The sequence below is a fragment of the Lygodium microphyllum genome, chromosome 8 (genome assembly GCF_053477565.2).
Source record: "Lygodium microphyllum isolate KBCC chromosome 8, Lygodium_microphyllum_v1.1.10, whole genome shotgun sequence".
NCBI classification, from domain to species: Eukaryota; Viridiplantae; Streptophyta; class Polypodiopsida; order Schizaeales; family Lygodiaceae; genus Lygodium; species Lygodium microphyllum.
The window spans coordinates 95772383-95791032 of NC_141142.1; the positions used below are offsets into that span (position 1 = coordinate 95772383).

The 18650-nt window shown below is 45.3% G+C and overlaps 1 non-coding gene across 1 annotated transcript; it reads left to right on the top strand.

Moving 5' to 3' along the window:
* Positions 1 to 18120: 18120 nt before the first annotated feature.
* On the top strand, positions 18121 to 18215 carry LOC148032624 (small nucleolar RNA Z152/R70/R12). The gene has a single exon (XR_015691789.1). It is a non-coding gene; the product is annotated as a small nucleolar RNA Z152/R70/R12 (small nucleolar RNA).
* The last annotated feature ends 435 nt before the right edge of the window (positions 18216 to 18650 follow it).

Genomic DNA, 18650 nt, shown 5'->3' on the forward strand with positions numbered 1-18650 from the left:
TCATGAAGAAAAATGGAAAAATCCGAGTGTGCGTGAACTACAAAAAAGTGAATGCCGCTACAAAGAGGGATAACTATCCTTTACCTTACACCGAGCACATGCTTGAGAGGGTAGCAGGTAAAGAAGCCTACAGTTTTCTAGATGGTTTCTCGGGCTATAATCAAGTGCAAGTGCACCCCGACGACAGGCACAAGACTGCCTTTGCCAGGAATGGGGTGTATTCGCCTACATTGTCATGCATTTTGGGCTGATGAACGCACCTGCGACTTTTCAACGCCTAATGTGCACTATCTTTAAGGACATGCTTAGGCACGAACTGGAAGTGTTTGTAGATGACTTATGCGTACACTCTAGTTGGGCCGAACACTTAGAGAAATTGAGAGCTGTCTTTGAAAGGTGTAGGTTGTACCACCTCTCATTGAACCCCTTAAAGTGCCAGTTCTGGGTGAAACACGGATGCATCTTAGGGCACGTAGTGTCAAGGAACAGCATTGCTACTGACTTTTCTAAAGTCAGAGTCATTGTTGACTTACCGCCATCCGATAACTACAAGGGAGTTCAGTGCTTCTTAGGACACACTAGATATTATCGATGCTTTGTACTAAATTATGCACTGATTGCTAGACCATTGTACAAGCTGTTTATAGTGTTCGAGTGGACTGAGGAATGCCAGCGCGCATATGAGGAGTTAAAAAAGGCTCTTACTACTGCACCAATCTTACGAGCCCCAGACTGGAACATAACGTTTCATGTACACATAGATGCCTCTAAATTCGCTATTGGAGCCATGCTATGCCAACCTAGTGAACATAACTTAGATTACCCTGTGAGTTTAACCAACAGGCAGCTCACAGAGACCGAGATGAACTATTCCACGACAGAAAGGGAGGGGTTGGCCATGGTATTTGAGGTAAAGAAATTTAGACATTACCTGTTGGCCACTCCCTTTGTCTTCTTTGTTGACCATCAAGCCTTGCTATATCTTGTGAACAAGCCTTGCGCTACGGGACGCATAGCTAGATGGTTACTCCTTTTACTAGAGTTTGACTTCTCTGTGGTTGTACGCAAAGGAAAGCAGCATTACATGGCTGACCACATGTCCCGCATACCCACAGGAGAAGCCGCTGGACAAGGCATACCTGACGATTTACCAGATGCCCATCTCTTTAACCTGTCTAGCGAGAGAGAATTGTTTAAAGCTGATATGACATCGTATTGGGCCGATGACATAGTGCAAGTGCTAGAGAGTGGACTACTTGAGAGACCCATTGAGAAGGCCAGGTTGAGAAGACTTATCCTGAAAATTCAGCCATACCAACTGATAGTAGCTGGCCAACTCTACAGGTTGGGACAAGACGGTTTATTGCGCAAATGCGTATGTGAGCACGAGATGCACGATGCATTGAAAGAAGCACATGGCGGAATCGCTGGAGGACACTTTAGCGGAGACACAATAGCCCGAAATGTGCTACAATCCCAACTATGGTGGCCCACCCTTTTCGGCGATGCAGCTAAATTCGTAAAGCACTGCGATGAGTGCCAAAGGACCAAAGTGCCTATGCGGAAAGACAAGATGTAGTTGACCCCTGTCATAGCCCGACAACCCTTTGAAAAATGGGGCATCAATTTTATTGGACCTATCAGTCCTGCGGCACAATATTCCCAAGCTCGCTACATCGTAGTGGCAACCAATTATCTAACGAAGTGGGCAGAGGCACAAGCCACGAGGAAGAATGATGCTAGAACCACTGCAAAGTTCTTATGGGAGCAGGTCATTTCATGGTTTGGCTGTCCAATCGAACTTGTAAGCGACCAAGGCACACACTTCATTAATGAGGTGATTTCCCACCTGCTCTCTGTCTTCCTAATAATTCATCGGAAGTCCTCTCCTTATTATCCTCAGGCTAATGGCCAAGCCGAATCCACGAATAAAATCTTAGTCAACGTGCTTACAAAGGTAGTGTCTACTTCAAGAAGTGACTAGGACAACAAGCTAATGGCGGCCTTGTGGGCCTATCACACAGCTTATAAAACGGCTGTAGGACAGACACCTTTTAGGCTGAGTATGGAATTGAAGCCATTTTACCCTTAGAATTCGTCATCCCTAGCTTAAGGATAGCAGTCTAGGAGCGTTGGGAGGGAAGAGAGGCTTGGACCAATCGCCTAGTGGAGTTAGAGCGCCTAACGGAGACCCGACTCCTCACCACTCACTCTCTGATTTGTGAGAAGGCTCGATGAAAGACGTGGTTTGACAAGCATGTCAAATAGCGAGACTTTGAACAAGGGGACCTTATTCTGCTATACTCTGTAAAAGGACATAAACAGAAGATGAAGTTTCGAGGGCTAGGGCCTTTCAGAGTACGCATAATTGGTAGAACAGGGAATGTTGAGTTAGAGACACTTGAAGGCGAAGGAATAGGCTTTTTTAATAGCAGCCGCATAAAGAAGTACTATCCTCCTTCCCATCCATTACATGAGCCACCCATGCTAGAACCCCCAATGAACGTCTGCATGGCTACTATAACCGACCTTACAGATCAGGACGAAGAAGCAGTGGCACCGGCGTATCTACGAATCACAGTCACAGCAGGAGTGACGTATTCTTTCAATGCCTTGATTGATGAAGGTGCCGATTATAACATCTTGACGCATGACCATTGGACACGTATTGGTCAACCGAAACTACAGCCCACTAATGTCAAACTCACCCCATTTGGGGATAATGCTTATTCACTCCTAGGGAAGTGCAAGGTAGTTGTTTCTATCGAGTTTGAAAGTTTACCAGCTTTCTTCCATGTGTTGCCTGACACTAAAGAAGCCGGTAATATGTCACTATTAGGTCGTACTTTCAAGAAGCAAACGAGATGTCATGTGGATTACAACCTAAACCACATTCATCTTGCTATAGGCAAACAGGTGGATTGAAGAGAGGAGCCTGATAATGACTAGGTGGCGACAAGAACCACAGGATTACTGGGAAGATAAGGTCAATATGGTTCCCAAAACCGTCCAAGGCTATGAGGCACAACCGAAATGGCGGAGGAGGATTTGGGACACCAATTTTGATTCATGGACCGCCTTTTGCAGTTCAATCCCCGAAGAGCTCAATGATCCTATCTACATGCCCTACCCCCGTAGGCATGGAGTAGACTATGATAGAGACTTGCATGGGGATTACGACTTCCCAAAAATATATAATGTAAATGCTAGAAGCCCTGAGGAATCCTTAGTGTTTAGGTTAGAAGATATACTTCCTTCTATAAATCGTTTCCTTGCAGACTTCTCTTCCTGCCCAGATCCAGTGTTTTTGACAACTTGTAATTACCTCCAACTTATCAAATTCCTGCTACTCCAAAAACCCACAACAGAGGAAGCCCATCTTCCCCCACTCTTCTTTGATATCAACCTAGGAATAGATAGTAGAGCTATGACTAGGTTAATGATGCGGGCTACTCTCCTTCCTTCCTTCTGTCTAGAGCTCTTAGAAAATATGAGTGACACCCGCTTCACAAGGTGTAATCACCCTTTCTTGTCAACCACTCCTCTGAGAGCTAAGGCCGATATTAAAGAATACCTACAAAGTCACACATTCTTATCTCAATGCCTACGACCGCCCCGTGATTAAATGGGTGTGATACGCTTTGACAATTGTACTCCCTCTCTCATTCTCAAAAAAAAAAAAAGCAAAGAGAGAAAAAGCCACAAGGAAACAAAGACAAGGTGACTGGAGAGAAAGACAAGAGCAAAAAATAGCAAAGCTGAAAGATGAATCTACTACTAAGCAAGTTAACAAGGAGAACACTTCACATGTGCTTGCAGTCTCCCTTCATTGTTATTGTGCACCACACTCCCTGCATCTAGGGTTCTCCCTAGCCCCTTCCCCACTTCACACTTAGGGCACATCAAGGGTAGGACTTTCAAACCTGTCACCCTAGGTTTTGCACCGCACCTCCAACGATGCACGAACTGGGTCCTCAAGTGTGGGACATTCCCAAGGGCTTGCCCAAGGTTAGACCCATCTCCTAGTTCCACTAGCACGAGCACCATGCACTACACAGTGAGACAGATACACCCCCTAGGAAGTGCACAACTTTTCTTGCATGTTATGTTCGTGTTTCAAGAACTGGTTGCTTGGCTGAAGAAGATCATCCACTACATCTTCCAATGACAAGGAATTTTTCCATGAGTCGGATATGACTCCATTACTGCAACTTCAGGAGCTTCGCTGCTAAGGTTTAAATGGCTCAACAGATTTCATGTTGCTAGCCATTTGCCTGTTGATGGGTGGCTACCATGATTGGACCAAGTCAAGGTAGAATTGCCATTGGCATAGATCTTGGAACCTCATTGTCCAATGATCCATGCCCAACGCCTCAAGATCTACGGATCGCTTATTAATTCCACAAGCTTGAAGACCTTCAACTCAAAACTGAAGACTTTCAACTCAAAGACAAGGATCTTCAATCAAAGCAATGGATTTTCAAGGCAAACAGCGTTCGGGGGGTTTCTCCAAAATAAATCCCTCCAATACCACCCTCCTAAGGGATTGCTTATTGCTTCAAGTGCTCCTGATACTCAAAAGACGACCAGCTACATAAGGGGCGCCACAACAGTGTGAAAGATGCCGAGTATCTTCATGAAGCCTAAAGCACGCCGGAATCTTTCCTGGTCATCGTCCTTAAACTCCGTCACCTATTATTCACCCAACCACATTGGAAGCAGTGTCATCCACCTACATGTTCCACCTAGCAGCCAACCTAACTAGCCACTACATCCTTGTCACCCACGTCTTCGGTGCATGCTACAACTTGCTACCTACGACAGTGAGTGCCATGGGATTGGCACTCGTCTAGAAGGGGGATAATGTTAACCCCAACACAAAGAAAGCAAAAGGAAATAAAGAAGACGCAGGGCAAAGGCGGAAAAAAGGTAGCCCGACTGAAGAAAGAATATGAGAAATGGCCAAAAGCGCAAGGGCAACCTTAAAAGTCCAAGGCAAATGCAAAGGGGAAAGGCACATTTTAAAATAAAAAGGCGCACCCCGAAATCTTATAAAAGAGCGCCGGGCGATGGAAAGAAATCTAGGAAGATAGAACGACAAGGGGAAAAAGGGCCTAGGCTACGGCCGGCCATGTAAAAAATAGGAAAAGGGGATGACCGCCCAAAAGGAATTTAGCGTTTTATATATAAAGTTGAAAAGTAAATGAGAATCTCATTCTTGTGTGTGGCCAAAGTTTCTTCTTCTTCTTCTCTTGTTTCTTGCCTTCTTGCTTGTGCTTGAGAGAGGGATTGAGAGAGTGTGAGGGAGTGAGGGAGTGATCTTGTGAGAGTGAGGGATCTTGGAGAAGAAGCTCTCCATCTTCTCTCTTCATCTTCCCCTCCTCTCTTCTTTTCTCTTGTCTCGCGCGTGGCTATGGAGGATGAAGCTCATGGGAGAGGGATTGAGGTTGTTTGAGCTTGCCTCAAGGATCGTGGAGCTACCGATGTGCAAGAAAGAGGAGGGTACTCGATCGAGCATCAAGGTAAGCTCACTATACCCGTAAGGTAGGCATTGCGCGTCGGCTATGTGAGAGGTAGCCATGGCCGCTCGGTTCGAAACACTTGAGCAATAAGTGGTCCATAGGTCTCAGGGTAGAGCTCGTAGCTCCCCTTCAACAAGCCTAGGCTTTCCTCGAAGGGTTCCTGCCATCATGCAGACTGGTACAGAGAGTGTGTTGCTAGGCTTGCCGATCGTTTTCATGGTTTACTCATACGCCTCATGGTCTGAGAATGGCAGGTCGATTGTAGCAAGAACATGCATCCAATCCTGCTCATCCTCTGGGCATGGGATATACTTGGTCAAGGGCCCATAGGACTCCTTCACCTGAGTGTTACCCTTGAGCATAGCAGAGATGGTGTCTAGGTCGACTGGTAAGGTCTTCCAAGTATCCATCTCTATCCTTATGGCATACATTCTGTTGCCAAGGAAGATCAAGCTGTTACCCCAATCTTCGATGACTCTAGCGTTGCGCATCCAGGGTTGGCCTAATAGGATATCGTAGTCCACTCCCTTCATGACTATAAAATCAACAGAGAACTAGACGCCTGCAATCTTCACTGGCCAGTTCTTAAGTACCCCGAATGGCTTTACTCTCATACCGTTCGCTAGTGTGACATTAAATCTAGCAGTTTCGATAGGCAGGTTTCTCCAAGTCAGAAGCACTACGTGGCTAAGCACACTAACCCCAACTCATGTGTCTACGATTCCCTTTCTTGTTGTGTCGCCTAAGGCTAGGACAGATAAGACTGCGTGCATCTCAGAACCTTCCCAGAAGGCATTGATGTGCAAGGATTTAGGCATAGAGTGCAGCATCAAACTCAGTATTTGTGTTTCTGCGTCATGGTCTTGAGGGTCTGCCATGACCTGCTCTCATGACCCTTCGACCCACTGCTTAAGATCTTGCCATAGGGTAGAATGCTGCCTAAGCAGATCTCCCAGGCTAAGTGTTACAGGGGTAGTCACTAGCGTGGTCAGGAGATCGTTGAATACTTGTCTTTCCCCTAACCTAGATTGTCCTGGCCAATGGCCGCGACTGATCTGTGGCTCTATAGCATCAAGGGTTGGTCTTAGCGGCACTGCTTGTGGCGCGGTTGCTTCTGCCGACTTAGGTTGAGGCGGTGATATTGGCGTGCTTACACTAGAGAGATCATCGATCTCGTCCTCTATGATGGGCTCAGCATCCTTGAGATGCTCTTGAGCCTCCTTCACCCATTCCTTCACTTTTCTATGGCCTCTAATTGTTGCTTCGGATGCGGGTATTCTCCTACCTTAGCGCTTCCCTTTTCGGTCATCTTAGGGGCTGAAGTCTCTGCCTCTACGTCTGAAACCTTCTTTCCAACAGGCAGAGTCGTAGCACACTCGGTTTTTAGTGCGACTTTAGCTTCTGATCTCTTCTTTTTCTGCCTGCGGCTTTTCTTCCTTATCGAGGCTGCATCAAGGTTGCTAGGTCCTGGCAGAGAGATGCCAGCCTACTTCATTTGGGCTCGGGTCATGACCCGCGGGTCATGACCCGCAATGGGATAGGCTTGGCCTCCCCATCGAGGTTTTCGACACCAAACAGCCCCAATGGGACAGATGGTACGTTGGCTGAGCTACAAGATGGCTTTCGCTTTGGGCAATCTACGAAGAGATAGGTGATTCCGCACTCTGCGCACCTTTGGTCAGCCATGTCTCTGTTCTACTGCTCTCTTTCAGGGCAGCGTGATGAGACATGATCGGGGTGACCACAAGTCCGACAAGTGACTGGATCCTGCGTCTGCCCTCCTAGGCCTCTACCTCGTCCTCGTCCTAACACCATCACCGGCACGGGTCGATAGTCCATGAGGACAGCGTTACCCTCGTCGTCATACAAGACGTAAGGGTACATATAGGTTTCTTCCTCACTTGGCTCTTCCACGTAGTGGATTGGAGCATCGCTCGGTGGATGGGTCACGTAAGGACTAGGCAGTCTAGGGATGCCTGTAGGATTTATTTCCATCCTAGGAACAGCTGGTTTCATATCGTTAGGCGCGGGAAGGGCCAATGGGGCTCCCCTTCCAAGGAATGGCTGCGGCCTGTTTGCTAGGCAAGGCTAGCCGTAGGGTTGCGAGTACAGAAGTCTTCTTGGTAATCTGCATTGCGCGATGTCATGGCCAAACCTACCGCAATTAGCATAAGGTCTTGACCTAGGGTCTTGACACTCGGTCGGTAAGTGGTTTCCGCCACAGTACATGCATTGGACGTGCGGGCGTGTTGGTCGTCTCAACATGTCTTGCAACTTAGCTAATTCCAACTTGACATCAGCCAAGTCTTGGTCTGTCTCAGTGGCCTTCCCCTTATCTTGGGATGATGGGATTGATCGCTCACTAGAGGCTGGCGCTCTCTCTGAACCTCGCGAGTTGGTCTCCTCTACATTCGAGCCCCTGGAGCTCCGCTCTTTCAGCTGATCATCGACTTTGATGGCTTCCTCAAACACTCTAGCCACCGCATCTCGCTGCAAGCTTGAATTGCCTGCCAAAGCCTTATATAACTCCTCGTCTTGAATTCCGCTGATGAATGCAGTCGAAACTGCTCTTTCAGTCGCGGTCACTTGCCCAGAGGGATTCTCTTGAAGAGACTCCTCACATGGGTTACATAGTCGCGGATGTTCTCCTTCTCTTTTTGCTTGATGTTCATCAAGCATACTAGTAGGTTATCGGAGTATTTGGGCTCGGTGAATCTCTTGACGAAGAGATCCTTGAGGTCATTGAAGTTGTCTCACTCTACAGCATCTAAGCTCGTATACCACGTCCTACCCTTGCCGCCTAGGCAAAGCCCAAACGCTTGCGAACGTTGAGTTAGGTTGTTCAGGCCGTTGGCTTTGTAGACTTACTCAAACTGCTCAACAAAGCTGTATGGGTCATCATGGGGTTGGTATTGTCGAGTTGCTTGGCAACTATTGGTATTTTGGACTGGCTCTTTGAGCCTTGGTTCGTCCCTAGTCCTGAGGGCAACGATGTCGCTAGTGCCACGGCACTTTGTTCTGCAGCCATGTTATCTAGCAGTCGCTTCATGATAAGCTCACTCAACGTTAAGTCCCCCTCTAGGGCCCTCTCGTGATCTGTTCGGTTCCTACCTGCTAAGTTTAATACTCGTTGCACCTCGTGCAACTCCACACTTTGCCTTTGGCTTCTAACCTGCTGATCCCTATTGTACTCGGCCATGCTTTGCAATGCTTTGCGGGCTAGCTTTCTTTCCTCTTCTAGATCTGCGATGATAGCATCTGCAGTCCTACCGTGGTGCTCGTACCGGCGTGTGTGTCGTAACTGCTTATCTGCTGAATAGCATCTCGGAAGACGTTTAAATCAAGTTCCTCATTAGACTAGCGGTCTGAGCTTTCCTCTACCATTGTCGAGTTGTCTTGCTCCACCAAGCTATCAATCAGGTTCAGTAGACTTGTTAAATCCACGTCATTGGCACCCCTTGCTTGGTCCTAATCTGCACTTTGATGGTTTGTCTATGTCTTGGGTCCTCTCCTATTGGTCTTGAGTGGTTTATCTGAGTGAGTTCCTTTAGTTATTGAATACAAACCTCAATTTATGATCACTCAGTGCATGTGTCATTTCTCGTACACTTGTGCTCAATCAGCCTTTCAGCTTTCTTAAGTATACTTCAAGTGCAGAAATTCAATGTGAGTGCAGCAAGCAATTCCTAAGCGTCTTACGCACTCTCGCTTATTTCGGGCCTGATAGGCTTGTAGATCAATTTTCTGGCCGTTTTGTCAGGGTTTAGGGTTTTCTCGTATGTCGCCTTGTTCATTTTCAGTCAATTAGGTTTTACAGCTCAACAGTTCGTGTCTAAGTCCTTGGGTCTCGCAACTGCCCACTTCTAGATGCCAAGCGGCTACGCACTATGATTTCTCCTATTACACGTGCCAGAATCAAGTTTTGAGCGCTCGAAGGGTTTCAACAGTTTGCGCTGCTGCGTATTTGCTGGGTCAGGTCAAATTTCTGAAAAAATCGATAAAAAGTTGCACTCGGACCAACTGGTCCGAATTGTAGGGTCCGAGTAGGTCACTTCGACGGGTCGAGGCACAGGGTCGAGAGCCGAATTTCAGGGTTAGACTCGGATGGTTTTGATTCGGACAGCCGAATGGCAAATTCGGACAAGGTGACTTGGACGGGCCGAATGGCACTTGGACCGAGGGCCCAATGTGGAAAGTGTTCAAGGGCCGAATTTGAGGCTCGGGCGCGTCATTCGAACAAGTCGAGGTCGAATGTGCCACATGGCAAAAAGTTTTAACTCGAACGGGCCGAATGGGTTCACTCGGACGGTTTGGATCCGGACGACCGAGGGCCCCCGGCTAGTGGCCGACTGGGCCGAGTAATAGGGCCACTCGGACGGGCCGAATGCGATGTACGTAACCCGCGTGAAAACAATTTTGATCGATTCACCAGATGTAGGCAAGCACTATGGCCATGCACTTCCAGATCCTATCTAGGGGAGTAGAGGGAGAGATTCATATACCTGAACGGGCTGGTAAGTGCGTCAGTGGTGCGATCGAATCGATGTGGGTTGGAGCTCTCTCTCTCTCTCTCTCTCTCTCTCTCTCTCTCTCTCTCTCTCTCTCTCTCTCTCTCTCTCTCTCTCTCTCTCTCTCTCTCTCTCTCTCTCTCTCTCTCTCTCTCTCACTGAAATGGCACAACTGAGCTCTCCCTTTGCCTCCTGGCTCTTATACCCCTTCTCAAGTGTAGCGTTGATGGCCCCAATCACTCACTTGCCGATCTTAGGCATCACTAGTGAGCATTTTACCCATTTTTGCATGATTTTTGCCATGTTTTGTCCTGTTTTGAAACAGTAAACCCTTTCCATAAAACTGAAAAACCAATGACAAATGCTCATAATGTTCTTTCTCATTTTGACTAAACACCAAAATATCATCAAAGAAGACAATTACACAATACTGATATTTCAGAAATATACGGTTCATCATTCTACTAAACGTAGCAAGTGCATTAGTCAATCCAAATGGCATCACTAAAAATTCGTAATGACCAAACTGTGTTCTAAATGCAGTCTTGAGTATGTCAGACTTATCTAGTCTCACCTGATGATAACCAGACTTAAGGTCTATTTTACTAAATGGAGAACTGCTAGGTCGAATCAATCCTCTATTTAGTAATTCCTCAACTTGACTCTGGATTTCTTTTTGCTCTATCTGGTTATGCCTATATGGTGCTTTGCAAGGTGGTTGTGTACCAGGGATCAAATCTATCTTATGGTCTTCTGGACGTGAAGGAGGTAAACCAGGTGGTAGGTCTTCTGCAAAACTGTCCTTAAAATGTGCAATAAATTCTTTATGCCTAGGATGCATATGATTTTCCTTTACTTGCAATTCATTCACCCAAATGAGATAGGATTTACTACTCTTGCGTAATGCACGTTTAGCTTGAGTATGCGAAAGTAGTGGAAAAACATTAGATGAATGCATACCATATAATGTAATAGATTTTTCTTGAAAATTAATATTCATTGAGTATGTGGAATAGTCTATATCTGGGTTATGCTGGTGACGCCAAGGCATACCTAAAATAATGTCACTCGACTGTAATGGAACAACTAAGAAATTTCTTCTTTCAGTGTATTGACCAATTTGAATCTCTAAATCTTGCACTTCATGTGTACCATTATACCTAATACCTAAGAATGCAGCTTTGATGCGGTAATGCGTAGATACAGTCTGTAACTTCAATTCCTTTACGAATTTTGCTAAAATAAAATCATGAGTGTTGTCGTCATTATGCAAAATAATCTTTTCCTTTCCATGCACCAAACATTTCATAGTCAATAAAGAATGTGGAGTAGGCATACCTGGTAAAGTATCGGAAGTAGTAGTAGTGTCGTCCTCATCTTTAGTGAAATCAGGCATATCTTCATGTTCGTCTTCGTCCATTGCTCCAAGGTAGTTGATATGGGCAGGTGGCTTCTTTGAATGACAATTTGCTACTAGATGTCCAAGCTGGTGGCATTTATAGCATACTATTGGCTTGGCTTTGGTTACATTGTTTGCAATGGCGGGAAGTCTAGGTACATTAGGATTTGGCTGTGGAATAGGCTTAGGGTTTTGATTGACATTGGATGGTAATGCAGGTGGTTTTGCCCAATTTTTGCGGAAAGATGATGAAGAGAAACGACCTGGATTAAATCTTCTAAAATTGGAATTGAATTGTTTAGATCCATAGTTACCATTGGCTTGGAATTGCTGTGGACGTCTGTCTCTCCCTCGTAGCTTATCTTCAATGTCGTGAGCTAGTGAAATGGCGTCTTCAAGAGTAGCAGGCTTGAACATATTAACTTCAGCGTAGTAATGCCCAAGGAGTCCAGACATATACTTGCGCTTATGTGTCGCTTCAGGTACGTCTTCAAGTATGCGTAGCTGGAGTAATGCATTCCAAAAACGCTCTGTATACTGAGGAATAGGCTCACGATCCCGTTGCTGGAGAAGATCCCATTGCTTAATAGCTTTCTCATGAAATTGTGGTGGAAGAAAATTCTGCATGAACTTCTTCTTGAAATTCTCCCAAGTATCAGGACAATCTATGCTCTTGCATACTATAGTCCACCAAAGAGATGCTCTGTCTACTAAATGATTAGTGACACACTTGATTTTATCTTTTTCTGCATAGGTTTCCTCATGAAAATAGTCATCAAACTGACTAATGAATGCTAGAACAGTTTTTCCTTCTCGTATGCCATTGAAAGTACGGAATTTTAAACTTCTTTTACTTATCTTTGATTCCTTGCGGATGGTTTAAGCTTCAAGAGTTGCGTTGATTGTACGTCGAATAAGATCTTCAGCTTGAGGTTCTTCTTTGTCGGTAGACGCTCTTTGTAAATTTGCCAGTTGAGCTTGCAATGCTTGCCTAGCCTTTCGTTCTTCTTCCAATTGCATCATGATTAAGTCTAGCTTTTGCTCCATCGTAGGCTCAGGTAAGTCGCCTTCAGCCACCATAAGATAATCCATATGTGGTTCCGTCATCCTGTAAAACTCAAAAGACCTTTCTCACTCAAAATCAAGTTAGCGGGATAAGCGTAGCTCAAGTTCGAGAATACAAGGCTTATGTGTTTTTGGGTATAACTTTCTCAATCTTCGGAAAATCTGTGATTTATCCTTCTTCGTATGCTGAAAATGCTTCAGCAAACGTGAGTATGGGTAGAGTACCTTCCAATGAACAACTTTGCAGTTCGGAGTTTCTATGCAGGAATAGTCTTTCTAGGAGTTTTGAGCACAAGTCAGTTCTGACTCCAGTTGACTAGTCTGACTTGCAGAGTTACAGACTTCCAGAACTTAGTCGATTTAACTGACTTACAGAATTTGACTTGAAGATACTTGCTGAATCTGAACTTTGCAGACTTGCAGTACTTTCGCTGGATCTGAGAGACTTGTGTGTCTTGCAACTTAGGTAACTAAGCTTTTAAGCTTAACTTAAGGAAAAATCGTAAATCGTGGGGGGAGGGGGGGGGCCCGTTTTTCTGACGTCGCGAAAAAATCACGACGTCCTCAGAGACCTCGCGGGTTAAATTCGAAGCTTTTAAGCTTTTTAAAGCTTATAAGCTTTATTATTAAGCTTATTAAAAAGATTGGCTATGGAGGATTTCTCACTGTTTTTCCACAACTTGATGAAGGAAATTTGGAAGTGGTCCTCCGCCTCTATAGCCTGGTCCTTCGCGATCCAATGACAGAAATAGGGGTTCTTGATCGCCAAAAGTCTGCATGTATCGACGGTTCGCGACGAGATTGACAGTAGAGCCTGATCATTCCAGGAGCTCCGCCTTCACACGAGATGGGTAGCAATTGGAAGCTCTTGATCTCAGCTCCGCTCTGATACCACTGGTGCGCAGATCAGACGCTGTATGCTCGCGTAGTGAATGCTGGAAGGTCCCCCAGAACAATGAACTCTACTTTTTGCACAAGTTACAAGGTAAAAAGCATGAACGACAAGAGCAAGAGACCAATTGGGTGCAATCTCTCCCCATGCCTTGTGTGAGCGCTCCACAAAGCATGTATTTTATGTATATTTCATCTTCATGCTCAATAATAGCCCAATTTACAAAAATATAGCAAGCTTTTAGCTTTTGAGTTTGCTTTAACACAAAAATAGGAATAAAGCTAATGGACGGTGCCCAAAGAGTCTGGCACGCCCAATACAATGTCCAATTAGAAATAACATAACCGTGCATCCATGCGCATACAAAATAATAATAAATAATCGATGCCTCAATAAATAGGCATGACAAAATATAAGCGTGGCGCCTATCAGAATATAATCCATAAATCGAATACTCGCTATCCTCCAATGCTTTCCTCCGCCACTGATGTTATTTCTACACATCAACTGAAGCATTCACAATCGCTAGTAAAATAATACAATTAAACCGACAAAAGTGAATACCTAGCAGTCTTCAACTACATAAATAAATCAACTGGTTAGAAATAAATCCTAACCTTAATTTATTACGAGTGCGCACTCAAAACTCATAAACGTTTATTAATTTAATATGCATTTTGCAGAATCACCCGCTATGGAATCATCCATGTACACACTAAATTAATGAAACGCCCGAAAAGAACAGGCATCCCCATCAACTTCTCGCACAAAGAATCCACTTTGTGTATGAGCCCCGGTCATCAAAGTTTACGGAATCCACCATAAAACCTCACGGAATCCACCGTGAAATATATCTCCTGGCATCACTTACGTTGGTGGTTGATAACCCAACCTTCTTCCCAACAAGTACAAAAGCAATGGTCTTTCATTCGACTTAGGATTTCCTAATCCTTGAGCTCTTCGCTTGCCCTAGAGTTGTTGTTGCATCTAGCCCAACCCCGAGTAGGATTGATAAACATAGTCACTATTGGATGGTCTCAAGGCATTCTTAGTCTCAGTCCTTATGGTCGTTGATTGTGTTAACTATCCACATCATCAAGATCCCAATGAGCCAATGGATTTGAGATTGAACTTCCCCTAGGTTAGATTACTTATCATGCAATCCGTCGAGCGTGCAAGCTACAACATACTTTCGCTAGTGTGGGAAAATACCCATCTAATTATTTTCACGAAAAGGAGAGTCAACAATACCTTGGAACGCTGTTATACTATGTGCGAGTTTGTCGCACGACATCTAATTTACTTCTCTTGATACTCGCGCTTTGCAACTTTATCTTTCAAATATTTGGGATGAAACCTATCCCTTTCCATGACATATTCTCATGCGGCATCTAACGTACCTTATGCACAAATAAAAACAAGCTTCTTATTAATTTGAAAATTCATTACTTATTATTGGTATTGCAGTTGGATGGGCAATGATGCCCTCGCTCGAGGCTTCGTTGCTCGTTGTGGGGTGACCATCCGTGCATGTCATCCTCTGCTTGGGGGTCATTCCTGATCTTAGTCTCTCTTAGACGCGAAACACACTAGTCTCCCATGCCTTGTACTTGATTAGCGGGGCCAATTGGGGGAAGGAATTAACCTACAGGGTGGGCGACAATCTGGCAGAAATAGATAAATGCATGTGGTCACCCTCTTAGGAGGGAAAAGGGAGGAGACCCTTCTGGGGGGGTCTCTCTTTTTCCTTCTCTGTCACTTCTCTCTCTCTCTCTCTCTCTCTCTCTCTCTCTCTCTCTCTCTCTCTCTCTCTCTCTCTCTCTCTCTTCTTTTTCTTCTTCTTCTTCTCTACTTCTTCTCCTCTCCCCCCCTCTCTCTCTTCTCCCTCTTCTTCTCCTCTCTCCCTCACACACACACACACACACACACACACACACACACACTCTCTCTCTCTCTCTCTCTCTCTCTCTCTCTCTCTCTCTCTCTCTCTCTCTCTCTCTCTCTCTCTCTCTCTCTCTCTCTCTCTCTCTCTCTCTCTCTCTCTCTCTCTGGTAACAGGGGGCAAGGAGGTGGTATCCTTTTCTACGATGGGGGGATGGGGAGAGGTTATTATTTGGGGGGGGGGGGGGGGGGGGGGGGGGGGAAAGGAGAGTGAGGTGGCACACATGTGCCTCTCCCCCCCCATTGATTCAATCGCCGTTGCTTACCCTTGACAGCTCCTTTGCTCCCCCCCCATGTCGTCATGATCGCCTCCTTCCTCTTCAGCTTCGCCCACGCTGTCACCCGCCTTGTCATTGTCGTCAACCTCCCATCCTTTTTCCCCCCCTTGCCACCTATCGACGACGACAACTGGAGGGGATTTTAAAATTTTCAATTATTTAATGAAAAAGGGAGGGCGCTTAATTCAGTTGGCGGGGACATTACAAATTTTCCCTAGGTACAATGAATGTGTATGATGTGCCTTGAGGTTGTGATATGGGAAAGGGCCTAAGGTTTTCTCCTAGGTATAGTGAATGTGTATGTGCTTCTCTATTTCTTTATTTTTTTATTCTTCCTTTTTTCGAATGATTAAATGTGCAACAAATGACTATATACAAGAGAGGAATAGATCACTCCTGTAGTGGTTTGAGTGTGTATGCTAGAAACAACCCTTGCTAAGAAGGTATTGCTTGACATGCTTCTATAGCTGCAACGATACCTCTGGGTAAAGTGGGTGTGTACACATGGTGAATATACTATCTACTATGTTCTCCAAGAATGGGATACAATAGATTGGCAATAATAGGGTGTGAAGGTGAAGTCAAATCATTGACTCTCGATCAATTGTAGTATCAATGATGAAAAAGATTGTGGGCAGCGTGCCTTTATAAGGGGTTGTTAGTTGTGTCTGACGAGGAGGTAGATGTAGTTGTAGGTTGTAGGTGGTGATGAAGGAGGTGTTTGGACAATTAGCTAACTCTCTTGCAAAATGTGCAACAAAGGGGCTTGGGTCAATGGACTGAAATAGGTAAGTTTTGTTGACATGGGTTGCTCTAATATTAGGGATCCTTGAGAAATTATCTCCCATGCTTCTTTTCCTAATAATCTTAGCCATGCCTTTTGGGTAGGGATAGACAAGTGGGTCTGTTTGCTCTTCCTTCCAACAATAAATGAAGGCTTTCTGGGCCATCCTAATGCCTTCTAGAAGAGGACATCAACATTTCGATAGCCCTAGCCATACTTCCATGGGATTTAGTTTCAGATACCTCTCCTTGCTTGAATCTTGCAAGACTTTTTGATAAGCTTCTACATCTAGGGCATCACGCCATTTGTATCAATGTTTTCAAATGTTCATATGAGCAGCTGTATAGTGGTAATGGGAGTGGCTTCTTGAACATGCTCTCCTTATTCACCTTGAAGTCAAACTTCACCTTCATAGTAGGACTAGTTTCCTACTTCTCTTAGTATTTGTATAGTGTCTCCTTGGGGTTTTCTTCCTCTTCATGTGGTAGGAGCTCATGGGGAATGGGATACTTTGTTACTCCTTGTGGTTGAGCTCATAGATCATGACCATGCATGCCTCCTTTTGCTCTAGGTCTTCCCCTTCAACTATTGGTTGGTCCTCGAACTCCCCTGTGCCAAAAATTGGTAAGTTTGGTAGGTCCATGTGAGGTGTCATGGCTGTGGGTGGGTTTAGGACATTGGGAGAGGTCAGTTGGGGCTACTAAGGTTGTATCAATCATGCTACCTCGAGTTTCTATTTTCATAGTCCTTTTGCCTCAACTATTGAATTAGGTCCTCTTATTTTGGCTTGTTTGTTATCATATTAATTTCTTGAATCCTCTCCATGTTTTATGAAAAAGCGCAGTTCAAGTCAAGCTTTACGTTCTTTTGAATTTTCAAATAGAGGAATACAGATTGACATCACAACTTCCTTGAATAGCTCTCATTGCTTTACGATGACTAGTTTGCAAGCCTATGATTGGACTTAATGTTGGCTTTCACTGTATAGGGCTGCTCTTAGGTCATTGGAGAGTTTCCTCAAGGTAGTCTCATAGAGCCTTTGGGTATTGTGTCCTACCATGCTCATGGCCCTTAACAAGCTCGTGGAGATGGACTCTTGCAAACTTGTATATAAGGCACTCCACTAACCCTTGAAATGTTTATTCATGCTAACATGACGTTAGCATGCTATTCTAAGGGCGTGGTGGCAAGGATAATGGGGTGTTGCAATAACCCCACTCTCCTAGTCGGAGTTGGGTGTGACCTAGCATTAATGGTGGGAGGAGTGGGGTTTCACTACCCTTGCTAATGCTAGGTGGGACCCACCGGCCCTTAACGATACACCCATCGTGCTGTTATGGACATGATAAGAGCTTTGGCTCTTTGGCTCTTGTTGGACGAGGGGTGCACCAAAATAGCTAATTGTGCCTAAATTAAAATTAGGGTTTCCGCAACGCGTTAACAGAACTAGGGTTCGGGCTGTTGGGGTGAGGTTGTGAGTGTATATAAACGATAGGCGGTTCATGGATACGAAACAAAACCTGGATATCGCCAGCCGACACAGACAGAGAGAGAGAGAGAGAGATATGGACTTAGGGCGCCTGCGATGAGGCGAAGGAAAGGCTTGTTTCTCAAAACATTCGCAGTCGCCGCCTGAGAGCTTTCGCCTCTTCCCTGAGAAGAGGCTCGAGAGCTGATGCTGCTCATCCTAGCCGTAGCCAGGTTGAGTCGTCTGAGGTGTGTGTAAGAGTGAATGCAATGATGAGAAGAACCTCTTTCGAGGATATGAGGCGATTTAAAGCGTGAGCCTTATCATCTCAAAACGACTTCTTCTTCCACTGAGCATTCGCTTTAACTCCCTGGCGCACTATCTGTCGGTTGCCCTTCTGTATGCGTCGCTCGCTGGGTTATCATCTGCTGGGGCCATGGACACACTGAAATGCATAGAGAGGCTTCATATATCTATGTCTGTTTTGCAGCGGAAGCGAAAGACTGATGCTTCGAAACCTGTGGCACGTTCAATCGTGTCGGTACCTCGGTGGCTGGGCAGAACCCTCAGACAGTATGCACGGCTGCCGAAATTATCTTTCATCTATTGCGGTGCTGCATTCCGAGTGTAAGTTGCAGCCTTATGAACCCAAGCAACAGAGAACCTTCCAATTCAGGTTTCTAAATGGTCTGTTTAGGCCTTCTGTTAGCCCAGATTAGGTATTATGGATCAATTTAAGCGGAGGTTGTAAAAGCACATGTCTAGACTAGACATTAGAATGGAGCTGATTTGA